Below are 16,481 nucleotides of genomic sequence, written 5' to 3'. Positions count from 1 at the left end.
TCGTGTAATCATCAAAGTAGCCCTCAGCTATTCTTTTTGGGAAGATTTCACAGAGAGTTAGTATGAATTTAGTATACCAGTGTGTGGTAATTACACGACGGACAGGATTGTGCTACGAATGTAACTTATTTGGGTGAAAATTGAATCGGTTGGTTGTGGTTAATTTTCTCTTGCACATGTTTCATCGTTCTTCGTGTGTTATTTTATGAACGCAGTGTTGTACGCAGTCTCCCAATCTTGGCTCCCTATTTGATGTGTTCCGTAAGAGTACAAACTCACATTTTCACAATCATGAATAAGGCACCAGCTTAGTTATGACTCACGTTTAATATGCTGAAATTTCAATGATCAATGTTAAAATAAATTTCCAAATATAAACTGATTAATTTCTTTTTATTTAAATTCTCTTTTTTATATATATACCACTGGATGTCGTATAACTATTAAAAGATTATAATTAATGTTAGTCTGGTTGGGAATTTGGTAAGCTAGACTGGATACCTGGTGAAACAGTTGCGCAGTAATGCAAGGTTAACTTCCCCAGACAGCTCACAGCTTTTAACCCGCTTTTATTGGCAATCACCACCGCCTACACCACAAATTAAAGCGACAACGTTACAACCCTTCAATTTTTGAGAACAGTTGCACAAAAGCAACATGAATGACGCTATTGTCGAGCAGATTGCTCTTTTTATAATGTTGGCTTTTGAGTATTTTGATGGAAAGCAATTGTGGTTTACACGGAATATGTAACGGTTCGTACCTCCATTTGTCAGTTTTAAACCGATATTTGCTCTACACGAAGACCAACGAATACTTTCCGTTTCTTAGATTCTTATGTCCTCAGACTTCAAGACGTTGTAATGTGTAATTCCAAAGAAATCAGTTGCTGAACCATCAGTTCAATAAGTCATGGCTGAAAAATACTTGAATTAATTACAGAAAAATAGAGAAACTGGCAGGGGCCAAACTCGCAGAAGATAAGTTAAGACTCCGGAGAAGTGTAGGGACACACGAGGCACTGCTGACCCTACGATTTGTCTTAGAAGAAAGATTAAAGAAAGGCAAACCTATCTTTGTAGCCATGGTAGTATTAAAGGAAGTATTTAAGGAGACTACACTCTTGGAAATTCTGAAGATAGGAAGGATCAAATGTAGGGAGCGAAAGCTTGTAAAGAAATCAGACTGCAGTTATAAGACTCTAAAAAGACGCATGGGGAGCAGCAAAGAAAGGAGTGAGTTGTAGCCTATTCCCGATGTCATGTAATCTGTTCCGGGAATGGGCTATGAAGAGGACCAAAAGACATTTGGAAAGGGAAACAAATATCAGGGAGAAGAAACAAACATTCTGACGCTTGTGGATGACACTGAAATTTATTCAGAGACGCCGGAACTTGGAAGATATGTTGAAAAGAATGGCTAGTGTCTTGAAAAGAGGCTATAAGATGAACATCAAAGAAAGAAAAACAAGGTTGATTGAATATAGTGGAATTAAAGCAGGCGACGCAGACAGAGCTAGATTCGAAAATAAAACATGAAGATTAGTTGACGGATTTTGAACTTGTGGCAGAAATGTAACTGATGGTAGCCGAAGTAGAGACGATATAAAAAGCTGACTGGCAATAGCAAGAAGAACATTTCTGAAAAAGAGAAATTTTGTCAATATCGTACATACACTGTGGTGACAGAAGTCATGGGACAGCAATATGCACATATACAGATTGCGGTAGTACACGAGGTATAAAAGAGCTGCGAATTGGCGCAGCAGTCATTTGTGTTCGGCTGATTCATATAAAAAGGCGGTCGACGTGATTATCACCGCACGACGGAATTAACAGACCTTTAACGCAGAATGACAGTTAGAGCTAGACGCATGGGACATTCAATTTCGGAAATCACTAGGGAATTAATTATTCTGAGGTTCGCAATGTCAAGAGTGTGTCGAGAATACCAAATTTCAGATATTACCTCTCACTAAGAACAAAGTGCTTGCCGACAGCCTTCATTCAATGACCAAAAGCAGGCCGTTTGCATAGAGCTGTCATCGCTAACAGAAAAGCAACACTGCGTGAAATAACCGCAGAAATCAGTGAGGGACGTACGACGAACGATCAGTTAAGACACTGCGACGAAATCTGGCATTAATGGACTTCTGCAGCAGACGACCGACGTGACTGCGTTTGCTATCAGCACGACATCACCTGCAGCCTCAATTACAAGTTGGTAAGAGCTTACGATAGGGTTCGAGTGTGGTGCAAACCCCAGGAAGCAATGTACCCAAGTTGTCACTGAGGTACTGTGCAAGCTGATGGTGGCTCCATAATGGTGTGGGCTGTGATTACGCTCCATCTCGACTCCTTTGGGCCGGTCGCAGTGGCCATGCGGCTCTAGGTGCTGTAGTCCGGAACCGCGCGACTGTTACGGTCACAGGTTTGAATCCTGCCTCGGGCGTGGATGTGTCTGATGTCCTTAGGTTAGTTAGATTTAAGTAGTTCTAAGTTCTAGGGGACTGATGACCTCAGATGTTAAGTCCCATAGTGCTCAGAGCCATTTGAACCAGTCCGTGACTGGGCGCCTCAAACCGCGCGACCACTCCGCGCGTCTCAGTTTAGTAACAAAGGGAAGTATGTAGGGATGGGCGGAGCGAGGGAGAGGGGGGTGACTAGGTTAAAATATGGAGGGAGGCCAGGGATCTAATACAGTAAGAGCAGGTTCAAATGATGTAGGCTGCAGTAGTTAAGTCGAGATGAAGACCCGTACGGAGAACTGCATCAATCCAGTCCTCATACTGAAGGCCACAACAGATTCATGAAATTACAATGAAATCCAGACCATTAGCTGCTTACAGGCGTTGATCAACGGGGACAGTTGACAATGTGTGCCCCGACGTGTCCGAAAGAACAGATACCATCTTCATATAGATAAGGCTTACCGGCTTATGATCTTCTTCAGTGTGGATGCACTCACATTGCTCTAACTCTTACGGGACTGACAGCCACGAGTAATTAGTGGGCAGGGTCATTACAAATTTGTAGTGTGTGGACAGTAAGTTGGAAATGTGGGTCACGCAGGGAGCGTACAGAGCTAAGTCCCTGTATTCGCAGTATCCTCTGTGTCCTCGATGGCACAGTCCAGTCTGCCTTTGGCAGGACAACAGAGCGGAAGCGTCCGTGTTTAACGCGTGCGGATCGCGAGCTCGCCTTGTTTACATTCTGACGGCCGTTGCTTAAGTGCCGGCTTACCATATACGATCCATTGCGAACCGTTACCGTAAATCAACACTCCGATTTACTTTCTGCAACTATTATGCCAGACCCAAAGCAGTCGAATGGTTCAAATGGCTCTGAGCACTATGGGACTCAATATCTGAGGTCATCGGTCCCCTAGAACTTAGAACTACTTAAACCTAACTAACCTAAGGACATCACACACGTCCATCCCCGAGGCAGGATTCGAACCTGCACCCGTAGCGGTCGCGCGGTTCCAGACTCAAGCGCCTAGAACCGCTCGGCGACTGCGACCGGCCCAAAGAAGTCGAGATGGAGCGTTTTCTGCGAGAGGAAGTGAAGATCCCGGCGACCGATATCATCGGCATACCTTTGTAGATCGTGAGCAGCATGGTCTATGTTAAAATCATTAATGATGCGGCGTACGAACGCATCCTACGTGAGACCAAACAGGGGCTCCGCTTCTGTCATACTGACGGCAATTTGGGGGCGGTAACCGTCGACCACGCGAGCTCAGGTATGTGTACGATGCGCATTTTCGAATTGTCATTCGAACTTCCTGCTGAAGAAGTCGTCGCGGCACTCCGACCATACAGCACAGTCCATAGTCATAATGCATCCGACATCCGACAGGTCACCATTGATCTCCAAAGCCACGTCCCGTCCTACTTACAGATCGATGGATGCCGTGCAATAATTATATTCGATGGCCAGCCTCGGACCCTTTCCTGGTGCGGCAAAGAAGGTCACCTTACATCCACGCCGTATTACGCAACATCCAGCTGCCGAAGAACCACCCTTGTAACAACGTACGTTGCTAACAGTGACCTACGCCGCTGCTCTAGCTTCTCCTACCGCTTCGCAACGCCGCCCGGACGCCACAAACGAGCCCGACCAGACACCGACGGAGAGCGCCTCGTACGGCCCGCCGCCTCGACCGCCATCGACGCCGCTCCGACGATGCCGACGCAACCGAACACTGACCCTACCCTACACGATGGAGATAAACTCGCTCATCGTCCATACGGCGGCCTTCCTGCCAGAGCGACTGACTCCCTTCCGTGGTCGGACACTGAGGATTGTACATGGGAACAACGTCTAACATTCTGCATGGTGTTTGTTTGTTCTATATCGTGTCTCCCTACCACTTTCGCGCAACGACGCTCTGAGCGTGTTTTTTAGGGAATTGACTAGTTTGAACCTGGGACCTGTTGCTGGTAAGGAGACGTCAGACCACACATGACATGTAGAATTCAGAAGAGTTCAGTGAGACTAGCGATAATATAACTAAATACTTGATGATTTCAGCGTCAGATCCACTGCACTCCCTGTAAAGGAATCTTAATACTAACTAAATTTACTGGAAGGGGTTCAAGGCTTTCCTATTTTTAGTTAGCTGGTAAAATAACGTCGAAAAAGCAGTTAAGTTTACCATTGGAAATTTTATTCTACTCACAAAACATTGTTTATAAATTGCACTAATGATAAAAGGAAATGTTTTAATACAGGATGGTAAAAACCAACTGCGTTCAACAAAAAGTGAACGAGTATTCCCTGAATGGGTTTCTAAGTTCTACGACGGATCGAAGGATGACCTATGCCATATCACATCTATAATCTAGTTTTAAATTAAGTTTCACAAGAGAGAAAACTATCAAAATGGTCTACAGTGACCCTCAATTATCTTTTAATTACTTATCTAACTTGTCGTAAATTACAGTGGCTGATGTGGCTTCTCAATAACTATATAACAGAAAAATCATCGCGTTTCAGATTTTTACTTAAAGTGGCAAATGTGAACACCATGAGATTAAATTGACGATCGACACTAGTATTACGTAAAGGGGATGTAACAGATGAGACTTCTGCAGTTCTGAGTGAAGCCTTATGCGCTCAAAAATGCGGTATCGCGTGCGTTCATTACCTTGTCGGTGTTCGTCAGGGGGCGGCGGACAGCGCAAGAAACGTTGCAAGAACAGGCGCCTCACTTTTCCGACCAAGAGGAGACATTGTAAGTCGACCACCAGGACGCCCACGAATCCGCTACTGCCGACGATGACGCCGTGAGCGCCCGTCCCCTCGACACCCCACGCGGACGCTGAACTAATTCATGGACGTATCACAGGCGACACTACACCACGAACCATTACATCTTCTGCAGACAAAATGGACGACACACCGGTTCCCGCCTCCATGGCGAGGCACGAGGAGGAGTTCGAGGAGCAGGACCCGTTACGGGACCCTGCGCCATCGGGCCCGAACCACTAATCATACTCTCCACTGAATCGCCTGCGGGAGAGCGGGATAACGTTCCACTGCGATGCCCACGCCCTTGTGCTGACGCCAGAGTGGACAAGTGTCCAGCAGGCCTACCGGATGACAACCATCAACACCAACAACATCCGTTCCAGGGCGAAAATCCGCCTTATGCAGGAGATGTTCTGGGCTTCTGATACTGATTTCGTCCCTCTGCATGAAGTTCACTTGGCCAGTTTTCCGGATATCAGTGGCTATACCGTCCACGCCACCGCGAGTGATCCTATGGACTGCGGACTGGCCATCTACATCCGCCACGGGATTTCTGTGACCGACGTCATCTTCCTTCCATCAGCTCGGGCCATGGCACTCACTGCCATGGGGACACGCATGGCACCGACCAGCCACATGAACGGGCCCAGTTTTATTCCGAGAAAATCACCCTCCCCCCCATGTTTTTAGGGCGATATGACCACTGCCTACTAGGAGGTGATTTTAACTGTGTTCTGCACCCCAGAGATCAGATTCCACACTATACTACGTGCCACGAACTACGTATAGTGGTGCGGGACCTGCTGCTTCACGACACCTGGGAGGTTCAACATGGCGACCATTCTGGCCATACCTTTCTTACCGGTCAGTCGGTAGAATCCCATCCAGGTAATACGTACACTATGTGATCAAAAGTATCCGGACACCTGCCTGAAAATCAGTTACAAGTTCGTGGCGTCCTCCATCGGTAATACAGGAATTCAATATGGTGGTGGGCCATCCTTAGTCTTTATGACAGCTTCCACTCTCGCAGGAATACGTTCAGTCTGGTGCTGGAAGGTTTCTTGGTGAATGGCAGCCCATTCTTCACGGGGTGCTGCACTGAGGAGAGGTATCGATGACGGTCGGTGAGACCAGGCACGAAGTCGGCGTTCCAAAACATCCTAAAGGTGTTCTATAGGATTCAGGTCAGGACTCCGTGCAGGACAGTCCATTACAGGGATTTTATTGTCGTTTAACCACTCCGCCATAGGCCGTGCTTTATGAACGGGTGCTCGATCGTGTTTAAAGATACAATCGCCATCCCCGAATTGCTCTTCATCAGTTGAAAGTAGGCCTGTGCTGCGATAGTACCACGCAAAACAACAACACTCCACGTAAAACACGATTACACCATAACACCACTGCCTCCGAATTTTACTGTTGGCACTACATACGCTGGCAGACGACGTTCACCGGGCTTCGCCATACCCACACCCTGCCATCGGATCGCCGCAGTGTATACTGTGATTTGTCACTCCACACAACGTCTTTGCACTGTTCGATCGTCCAGTGTTCACACTCCTTACACCAAGCGAGGCGTCGTTTGGCATTTACCAGCGTGATGTGTGGCTTGTGAGCAGCCGCTCGACCATGAGATCCAAGATCTTTCACCACCCGCCTAATTGTCATAGTACATGCAGTGGATCCTGATTCAGTTTGGAATTTCTGTGTGATGGTCTGGATAGACGTTTGCCTATTACACATTACGACCCTCTCCAACTGTCGGCAGTCTCTGTCAGTCAACAGACGAGGTCGTCCTGTGCGCTTTTGTGCTGTACGTGTCCCTTCACGTTTCCACTTCACTGTCTCATCGGAAATAGTGGACCTAGGGATGTTTAGGAGTGAGGGAATCTCGAGTGCAGACGTATGACATTGGTGAGACCCAATCACCTGACCACGAAGTCCGTAAGTTCCGCGCAGCGTCCCATTCAGCTCTCTCACTGTCTAATGACTACTGAGGTCGCTGATATGGAGTACCTGGCAGTAGGTGGCAGCACACTGCACCTAATATGAAAAACGTATGATTTTGGGAGTGTCCGGATACTTTTGATCACGTAATGTACCACGGAGCAGGTGACCCCACTAATACTGTGAGTCTGACGAGCTAAAAGATTAAATTAGCTGGGGTAAGACAAGAGTTACAGCGCGCTTTCGAAATAAGGCAAATAGTGGGGGACGGGTGGTTTCCCAACCCATATTGTGGACTGCGATCAAATCCCCTTAACGCTACGAATCAAGTGCTCAGTCTCTAAAAGCATTCGTCTCAACAAGATGTTATACTGTGACCTTCCAATTTCTCAGAAAATTAGCTATCTCATTAAAAAAGTGTAGCTAACGTGCACATTCTGGTGTAATAGGTAAATGAAGATCAGTAAGTAGAAAACATCAGTGGTGCCTAGGAGGTAGAAAGGAATCTGCAAAAAAATGACAAAAACGGGAAAGTTTCGCTGTACACGACAGTAAAATGGTGGCTTACTACACAGAATGAGTTACGTGAGAATGGACCTTAAACGTGCTGCCGTTCCGCAGTTTCACCAAATGCCTCCACATCTGACGCAAACTTCTCGAGCTGAAAGCCGAGCAGTGTGTTTGGTTTTCACTAGCAACTTCGAATTACACAGGTGCCTAAATGGCAGATGGAAGAGCTAACGAAAGCGGCACACAGATGTGACGACTCGAGGGGCAGGTAAACATTCACGGAGTAGGTAAAGCGCCTGCGCCCAGACCTCTTCTGCATTCCCTATTTCGGGGTAACACTACGAACTCTTTATGTTATCACGAAAAACCATGAAGGGACTGGATAATAATATCAAACTTTAAGCACATTTAAAGTAAGAGCCACTGTGGTCGAGCGGTTCTAGGCGCTTCAGTCCGGAACCGCGCTGCTGCTACGGTCGCAGGTTCGAATCCTGCCTCGGGCATGGGTGTGTGTGATGTCCTTAGGTTAATTAGGTTTAAGTAGTTCTAAGTCTAGGGGACTGATGACCTCATATGCTAAGTACCATAGTGCTTAGAGCCATTTGTACCGTTTTGATTTCAAAGTAAAACGTAACGAAGAAATAAACAAAATTACAACGTAAAATGCGGTGTTAAGATGTCCAACGAATTCTAGAGCATCATTTTTGGGGTTATAGTGCAGCAGTAAACAATACATACTGTGATTTGTCAGTGATGATATTGCTTGATATTTTAAGTGATTCGTCAAAAATTACCTTATAAATAAGCAGTGGACCATAAAACTGACATCGTAGACTCACATTTTCTTATGCATTATCTGTAGGAGATGACTACTGAGAAAATTTGTAATAAATTGTTGTGGCCAAGCAACTTTTATCGATGGCTGCACTACGCTTCAAAGTGACACAGACACAGGACGCTCTTTTTCAATCTAGTACCCAATTATCTGTAAACGTTGTACAAATCGTACAGTTGATCAACTACGAAATCTGCTCGTCGGCCACGGGGCATTTGGGAAGAACCACTTTCGAGACGTTCTTTTAGGTTCTTGTAAGTCTGGGGGTTGCGACACCGATTGCTAATCAAAGCGTTCTGTGTCCCGGGTTCGAAACACGCCACCGCTTAAATTTTGATTAATAATCAGGACTGGTGGATGAAGGCTTCATTCTGCCAACGGTCTTTTCAAAGATGGCAGAGGAGCGGATAGAGGTTCAAGGTACTCTCTTGTCCTTGGGGTGGCAAAGTCCCCTAAAGGCGGAAGAATCAGCAATGATCAACGGGATGAGGATGGAGAAGGCAATGGAAACCATTACATTAAAGACACAAATCTTGTATCCGCATGGCGTGTGGATTGTAATTGAAAAATCGTCATGTTGATCTCTCCATTGGCAAAAGATTCCGGAATACTCCCCGACTCGGATCTCCGGGAGGGGACTGCCAAGGGGGACTTAAAGATGGGAAAAAGACTGAAAAACCAACGGAAGGATAACGTTCTACGAGTCAGGCGTGGAATGTCATAAGTTTGAACATGGAAGCGAAGCTAGAACATCTGAAAAGAGGAATTCAAAGCCTCGATCTATATACAGTAGGGGTCGGTGAGGTGAAATGGAAAGAAGACAAGGATTTCTGGTCAGAAGAGTATATGGTAATACCAACAGCAGCAGAAAATGCTGTAACGGGAGTAGGATTCGTTATGAATAGGAAGGTAGGGCAGAGAGTGTGTTACTGTGAAGAGTTCAATGATAGGGTTGTTGTCTGAATCGACAGCAAACCTACATCGAAAACGATAGTTCAGGTATATGTGTCGATGTCGCAAGCTGAAGATGAAGAAATAGAGAAAGCATATGAGGATACTGAAACCGTAATACAGTATGTAAAGGGAGACGAAAATCTAATAGTCATGGGGGACTAGAATGCTATTGTAGGGGCAGAAGTAGAAGAAAAGGTTACAGGAGAACATGGGTCCTATAGGATCCTACAACAAGGTAGATAAAAGCTAAGGAATTCTGCCACCTAGGCACCAAAATAAGTAATGAAGGATGGAGCAAAGAAGATATAAATTGCAGAAAAGTACTAGCAAAGAGGACATTCCTGGTCAAGAGAAGTCTGCTAGTATCAAACATAGGCCTTAATTTGAGGAAGTAATTTCTGAGAACGTACGTTTGAAGCACAGCATTGTATGGTAGTGAAACATGGACTATGGGGAAACCGGAACAAAGGAGAATGTGAAGCTGCAGATAAATGTTGAAAAGTAAGTAGTGAGAGGTTAAGGAATGAGGAGGTTCTGTGCAGACACAGAGAGGAAAGGAATATGTGGAAAACACTGACGAGGAGATGGGACCACTCATTGGTCTGTGAATGGGCGGCTTAAAGCACATCCAAGAGGTATGTGCGGTGGGGTGGGGGGGGGGGGGCGACCGGATGTCGATCTGCTGTGAACTGAGTGCATCTCCGGGTTGCTCAGCGTTGTAAGATCTGCTCATAAGGCGGGAATGTATGCACCAGCTGTAAGGTAAAACTCTGTATACTGACGCCTTGCTGGTGGCGCTATTGAGGAACAACAACGCTGAATTCTTACATGAAAACCAGGCTGCGTTTTGTTAGATTAGAATTTACAAACTTTAGAAAAAGGGTTCTGCCTTTATTCGGAACTCTCAGGTTTCTGCAACAGTGGTCCCCCACTACTCGCTTAAACTAACAACAATGATACCATTGGCTAAAACAACAGCAAAATTCTGCATGACGGAGAGAAATGTTAGAGATACATACTCACACTGGCCGAGGTTGAGACAATCCTTCTGACTGGCTTATATGTAGTTTTGCTGCCATCTATGGCAAAGCGTCATTCGAATTAGAGGTTCAGGCTTGGAGATGGGTAGGGCTTCCACATTCGACATTCGAGACCGGACATTAGAGATTCGGCTTTCCGAAGATGAGCGTCGGTTTTCTGCACTCCATCAACTGCTGCAGCTGGTTCCAGCTGATCATGCTGCCTGTAAGTTCACCCAGCAATGAGGTAAGTCATTAGCGCTAACGTGGGAATGGTGCTCTTTTTGCTTTACTTTAGTAGGGACTCAGATTTATCACACGTTGTGTTTGGTACCCTGACTGTGACTTCGCTGTTTGGTATTCATGCAAGCTTGTAGCCTTCAGTTTTCGTAATCCACGCAGTCATGATGAATACGATCCCGCATTTTCTGTTCAGTTACGTACATTGAGTGTTTATTATTAGAGTTACTTTCATTCTTCCGAAGAGTATCCTTTCTGATCCACTATCATAAGGATTACTAACTTCCGTGAATTCAGATTCTGTCCTGCACTCATTTCCCGTCTGTTAGGTAGTAAGATTTGCATTTTCATGTCCTATGTTGTTGTAAATGCAATCAAACTCTGTCAATAATCATGATTTTAATAAATTGCACTTTAATTTCAGATGATGAATGTTCCCTCCCCCACACCTACACTTGTTAATTTAACGCAAGATCCACAGCTGCGATTCATTTGGCAGAGCCACTCACCTGTTCCGCTTCCTAGCTCATACCTCGTTGTCATACATCTGAGCTGTGGTGGGGCGACCTGCACATCGAGAGGCGATGCTCGGTATAGATCACTGGTCTAATACATATATCCATTCCTATGACCCTAGTGGTGTTTTGCAATACAGCTCCTGCACAGCCAAAGAAAACGGCTCTCATTGTTGCAGGTGTGAAATGATGGACCATGTCTCATCGTCCGCATGCAGCTTACTAAACTATTGCCTTCCACGGGGTGACACACAGGGATGTTCGCCGCATTGGGTAGCAGCGCAGTCTGCGGCGCCTTGTCACAGTTCACGCGGCTGCCCTCGTCGGAGGTTCGAGTCCTCACTCGGGCATGACTGTGGGTGTCGTCCTTAGCGTAACTTCGCCTAAATTAAACTGTGTATAAGGCGAGACTGATGACCTCAGCAGTTTGGTCCGATAGGAATTTACCATAATTTTTTTCAGGGAAGTCCAGGGATGCGATATCCAGGGTGTTCCATTTATCTGATGACCGCCTACCCGGGGTACTGCAGGCGAGCCACGGAAGCCGCGCCTGCCGGTCGAATGGATCCCGCGGGACCGCGCAATGTCCTCCTTTTTTGTGGGTTTTAGCCTGAAGGCAGTACAGACGTACGCGCCTTGTCGACCAGTGTCATTCGAGCTGTGAAACAGGCATCACGAGTGTAACAGTGAAGTTTGCAAACACAACCATGGCAAGAGCGAATTATTCTATTCCACTATGAGTGTTTTGGTGGAGATTTGTGGTAAGATCCTATGGGACCAAACTGCTGAGGTCATCGGCCCCCAGCTTAAACACTACTTAATACAACGTAAATAACTTACGCTAAGGACAACACACATACACCCAAGCCCGAGGGAGGACTTGAACCTCCGACGGGGGAGCCGCACGAACCATGACGAGGCGCCCCGACCGCGCAGCTGCTCCTTGCGGCAGTGAGTGTTTATTTACGTATGTGGGTACAGAGTCCGCTCGTACTGTTCGGAGAGTGTTTAAACAGAATTTTCCAGGTGTTCGAGTTCTGAGTCGTGATGCAGTTAACAAATTAGTGAATAAATTTCGTGAAATGGGAAGTGTTCCGGACAAGAACCGTAAACGACGACGTGCAGTGCGCATTGAAGGTTGTTTCCATGACATTGTTTACCGCATGGAAAATTCCCCTAAAATGTCTCTCAGACGTCTTTCGCAGCAAACACAAATATTGTGCACATCTGTACAAAGCGACGCTAAGTTGCTTGCGCTGAGACCCTATGAAGTATCAGTAGTACAGGAACTTCTACCTGGTGATCCCGCGCATGCCTCAGGCATGGATGTGTGTGATGTCCTTAGGTTAGTTAGGTTTAAGTAGTTCTAAGTTCTAGGTGACTGATGACCTGAGACGTTAAGTCCCATAGTGCTCAGAGCCATTTGAACCATTTGATCCCGCGCACTCGATTAAGTTTTGCGAATGGGTTTTAAAACAAGTGCATGACGGTGAAATGGATCCTTACCTCATTCTGTTTTCAGATGAGGCTTGGTTCCATTTACAAGGGTATGTTAATTCCCAAAACTATCGACACTGGAGCACAAATAGAACTGTTGTGCTTCATGAGGAGCCCATTCATGATCAGAAAATAGGGATGTGGCGCGCAGTTAGTGGTGACAGAATAGCAGGCCCAATTTTTTTAATGACACAGTTACAAGTGAAAGATGTGCGCAAAACATTTTGCGGCCGTTTTTTGAATGAATTGAGTGAGAGAGAACGAAGCTTCGCATCTTTTCAATAGGATTCGACAAGGGCTCATACGCAAATTTTTCTTTGCACACAATTCACGATGTGATCCATGAAAGAGTGATTAGTAACAATACGTGGCGCGCTAGAAGTCCTGATTAAACTCCGTACGATTTTTATTTATGGCGAGCACTAAAAGAGAAAGTGTACACAGCAAATACTCACATGATAAAGTCGAGGATATTATCGGTGAATCAATTAACTGAATATCCCAGAGAGAATTACATCGTGTGATTAGGCCGGCCGGTGTGGCCGAGCGGTTCTAGGCGCTTCAGTCTGGAACCGCGCGACGTCACGGGCGCAGGTTCGAATCTTGCCTCGAGCGTGGATGCGTGTGTTGTCCTTAGGTTAGTTAGGTTTCAGTATCTCTAGGGGACTGATGACCTCAGATGTTGAGTCCCATAGTGCTTCGAGCCATTTGAACCATTGTGTGATTAATAATTTCTTGAGTAGATGTCAGAAAGGCTTGGAAAATAATGGCAGGCAGTTCCAGCATCTACTTCTTTGACATGGACGAGTACAAAAAATTATTTACTTGTATTTTAAATGTATTCATGTTGCACCGCAGCAGAAGACGGGGCAACACGGCATCTGATCGCCGGGCAACGGAGAGCTCGCCGCCCAGCGCCTACTGCGCTACACAGGCGGTCATCAGTTAAATGGAACACCTTGTAGCCTGTGCCTTCCTGTGCAGGTGACAGTCCTTACGGAAACCTACGTGAGCACAGTTTCCGATACTCCAAACGATCTCGGAAGGTGGAACGTGTATTGCCTATTGAGATACGCATCTGCTAAGCATTGTCCGCTACAGTCAGTCTGCGACTGCTGCGAATAGGTTCTAGATTGCTTGATTGTCTGTGTTGAAGTGAATATCCTTCATTTGAAATATACATCAGGCACGAGTGCGCGGACTTTCTCAGAACCAGGCACCAGTTCACTACGGCTTTACGCGACACTGCACTTGGTCCATATACCGCCGGAATTTCACAGTGACTCTAGCTGCATTTTAGATGTTTTGTCCACAAGAATCGCACTGTCCTGCGTTATTACACTTTGGAATACGTTTCCAGTTGCGGCGCCATTTCAGTAGCACAATGCGATGCACCTGTTATTTGTACTGCAGCAGAACTGTCTCTGCAGGAAACCCGAAACGTGTTGCTCTCTACTGACATTGCGCCACTCTTGTTGCTGAATGGTCTTAGCGACGGACGACATAAGTAACACACTTTGTGAGGTTCCTACATATATGTCAATTCAGCCTTAGAAATTCAAGGAGTTCTTAATCGAAACAACCCTTCGATTATCGATGTGAGCTTCTTATTGATATATAAATGTTGAAAACGATGGATTCATGGAATATATCTACACATTCTGAATCATCAACTCCATTCCTCTGGATTTTGCATTTTTCAGAAACGGTAATCTTGTAGCTGTTGCACTTTACAGGACATTGCGTGATTCTAAAAGGAATGTGTCAACTGCCTACCGGGTATTCTGTATTAGGTGGATCATTAGCCTCACCTCACAATCCACTGTTCATCAGCTGTGGTGATATCGGGCTTCTTCATGTCTAACAGAGATACCGGTGCCTAAATGACAAAAAAAAAAAAAAAAAAAAAAATTAGGGCAACATGGAAATGCTACAGATCAGCAGACAGTCAGATCTGGTATATAAATTAAATTTATTCGGCAAAATATAACTCTTCGTCACGATAGGTACCCAGTTACACACGATTAAGAGATCGATTCACTCAAAATTAATTAAATAACTTATCACGAAAATGTTTTGCTCTAGGTCAAAGCCAAACAGTAAAATACGACGAACTTAGAACGAAACATAAAAATTTGATTTGATGGAATTACGTTTTCCAGGAGATACAATGAGACGAGGAAACCTGAACAATACATCTAGCCCCTTTGAGAGGGTGTGGTAGTAAAAAAAGTCACGAAGAAAGTTGAGAGTCTGAAATTGAAAGGGAAGTACTCAGTAGTACAAGATTCTCATTTGAACAAAAGCCAACACAGGGGTCAACACGACTAGTTTACCATGTCGACATGGAAAAAGTTGCCATGCCCGTCGATCGAGACGCAAACGATTGCATCGCTTGTAAAATTCCGATCGAAATTACAGCAGGCGTATTATTCAAAAACTGCGGCGCTAAACCGAATTGCTCGGTCCGTTGCTTCTACAAAATAACGGAAGTAAGCTCATAGGTTCTCCTATCGCGAAGTGACATCAACCTAGCGCTGCAACGAAACAGGGCCTGAGAGAGGCTCTCAGCACCTTTGTCAGTTCAGATAACACTCGATGGTAAGCGTCCACCTGCCTCCCAGTCTAGGAGTTGGAGAGACAGAAGTCACTTTGTGCGAAAGATGGCGAGCCTTGTAGCCTTGCTCGACGATGTAACCGTGGCTTGAAAATTGAAGTAACGGTGTGCAATCTCTGCAAAATTTCGCCATCTTGTCCATAATTAACTATAATTAATCTCTGTCCAGCCCGCCCGGTTAGCTGTGCGGTTTAACGCACGGCTTTCCGGATTGGGAAGGAGCGCCTGGTCCACGTCACAAATCCGCCCGGCGGATTAGTGTCGAGGTCCGGTGTGGCGGCCAGCCTGTGGATGGTTTTTAAGGCGGTTTTTCATCTGCCTCGCCGAATGCGGGCAGGTCCTCATTTTTCCGCCTCGCTTACACTATGTCGGCGATTGCTGCGCAAACGCTTCCTCCACGTACGCATACACCACAATTACTCTCTAAACATTCTGCGTGGTGTCTGTTTGTTCTATATCGAGTCTCCCTACCACTTTCGCGCAACGATGCTCTGAACGTATTTTTTAGCGAATTGACTAGTTTGAACCTGGGACCTGTTGCTGGTAAGGAGACGTCAGACCACGCATGACATGTAGAATTCAGAAGAGTTCAGTGAGACTAGCGATGATATAACCAAATACTTAATGATTTCAGCGTCAGCTCCACTGCACTCCCTGTAAAGGAATCTTAATACTAACTAAATTTAGTGGAAGGGGTTCAAGGCTTTCCTATTTTTAGTTAGCTGGTAAAATAACGTCGAAAAAGCAGTTAAGTTTACCATTGGAAATTTTATTCTACTCACAAAACATTGTTTATAAATTGCACTAATGATAAAAGGAAATGTTTTAATACAGGATGGTAAAAACCAACTGCGTTCAACAAAAAGTGAACGAATATTCCCTGAATGGGTTTCTAAGTTCTACGATGGATCGAAGGATGACCTATGCCATACCACATCTATAATCTAGTTTTAAATTAAGTTTCACAAGAGAGAAAACTATCAAAATGGTCTACAGTGACCCTCAATTATCTTTTAATTACTTATCTAACTTGTCGTAAATTACAGTGGCTGATGTGGCTTCTCAATAACTATATAACAGAAAAATCAT

This window comes from Schistocerca serialis, chromosome 5, assembly GCF_023864345.2.
Source record: "Schistocerca serialis cubense isolate TAMUIC-IGC-003099 chromosome 5, iqSchSeri2.2, whole genome shotgun sequence".
In the NCBI taxonomy this organism is placed as follows: Eukaryota; Metazoa; Arthropoda; class Insecta; order Orthoptera; family Acrididae; genus Schistocerca; species Schistocerca serialis.
This window is presented reverse-complemented; position numbering follows the sequence as displayed.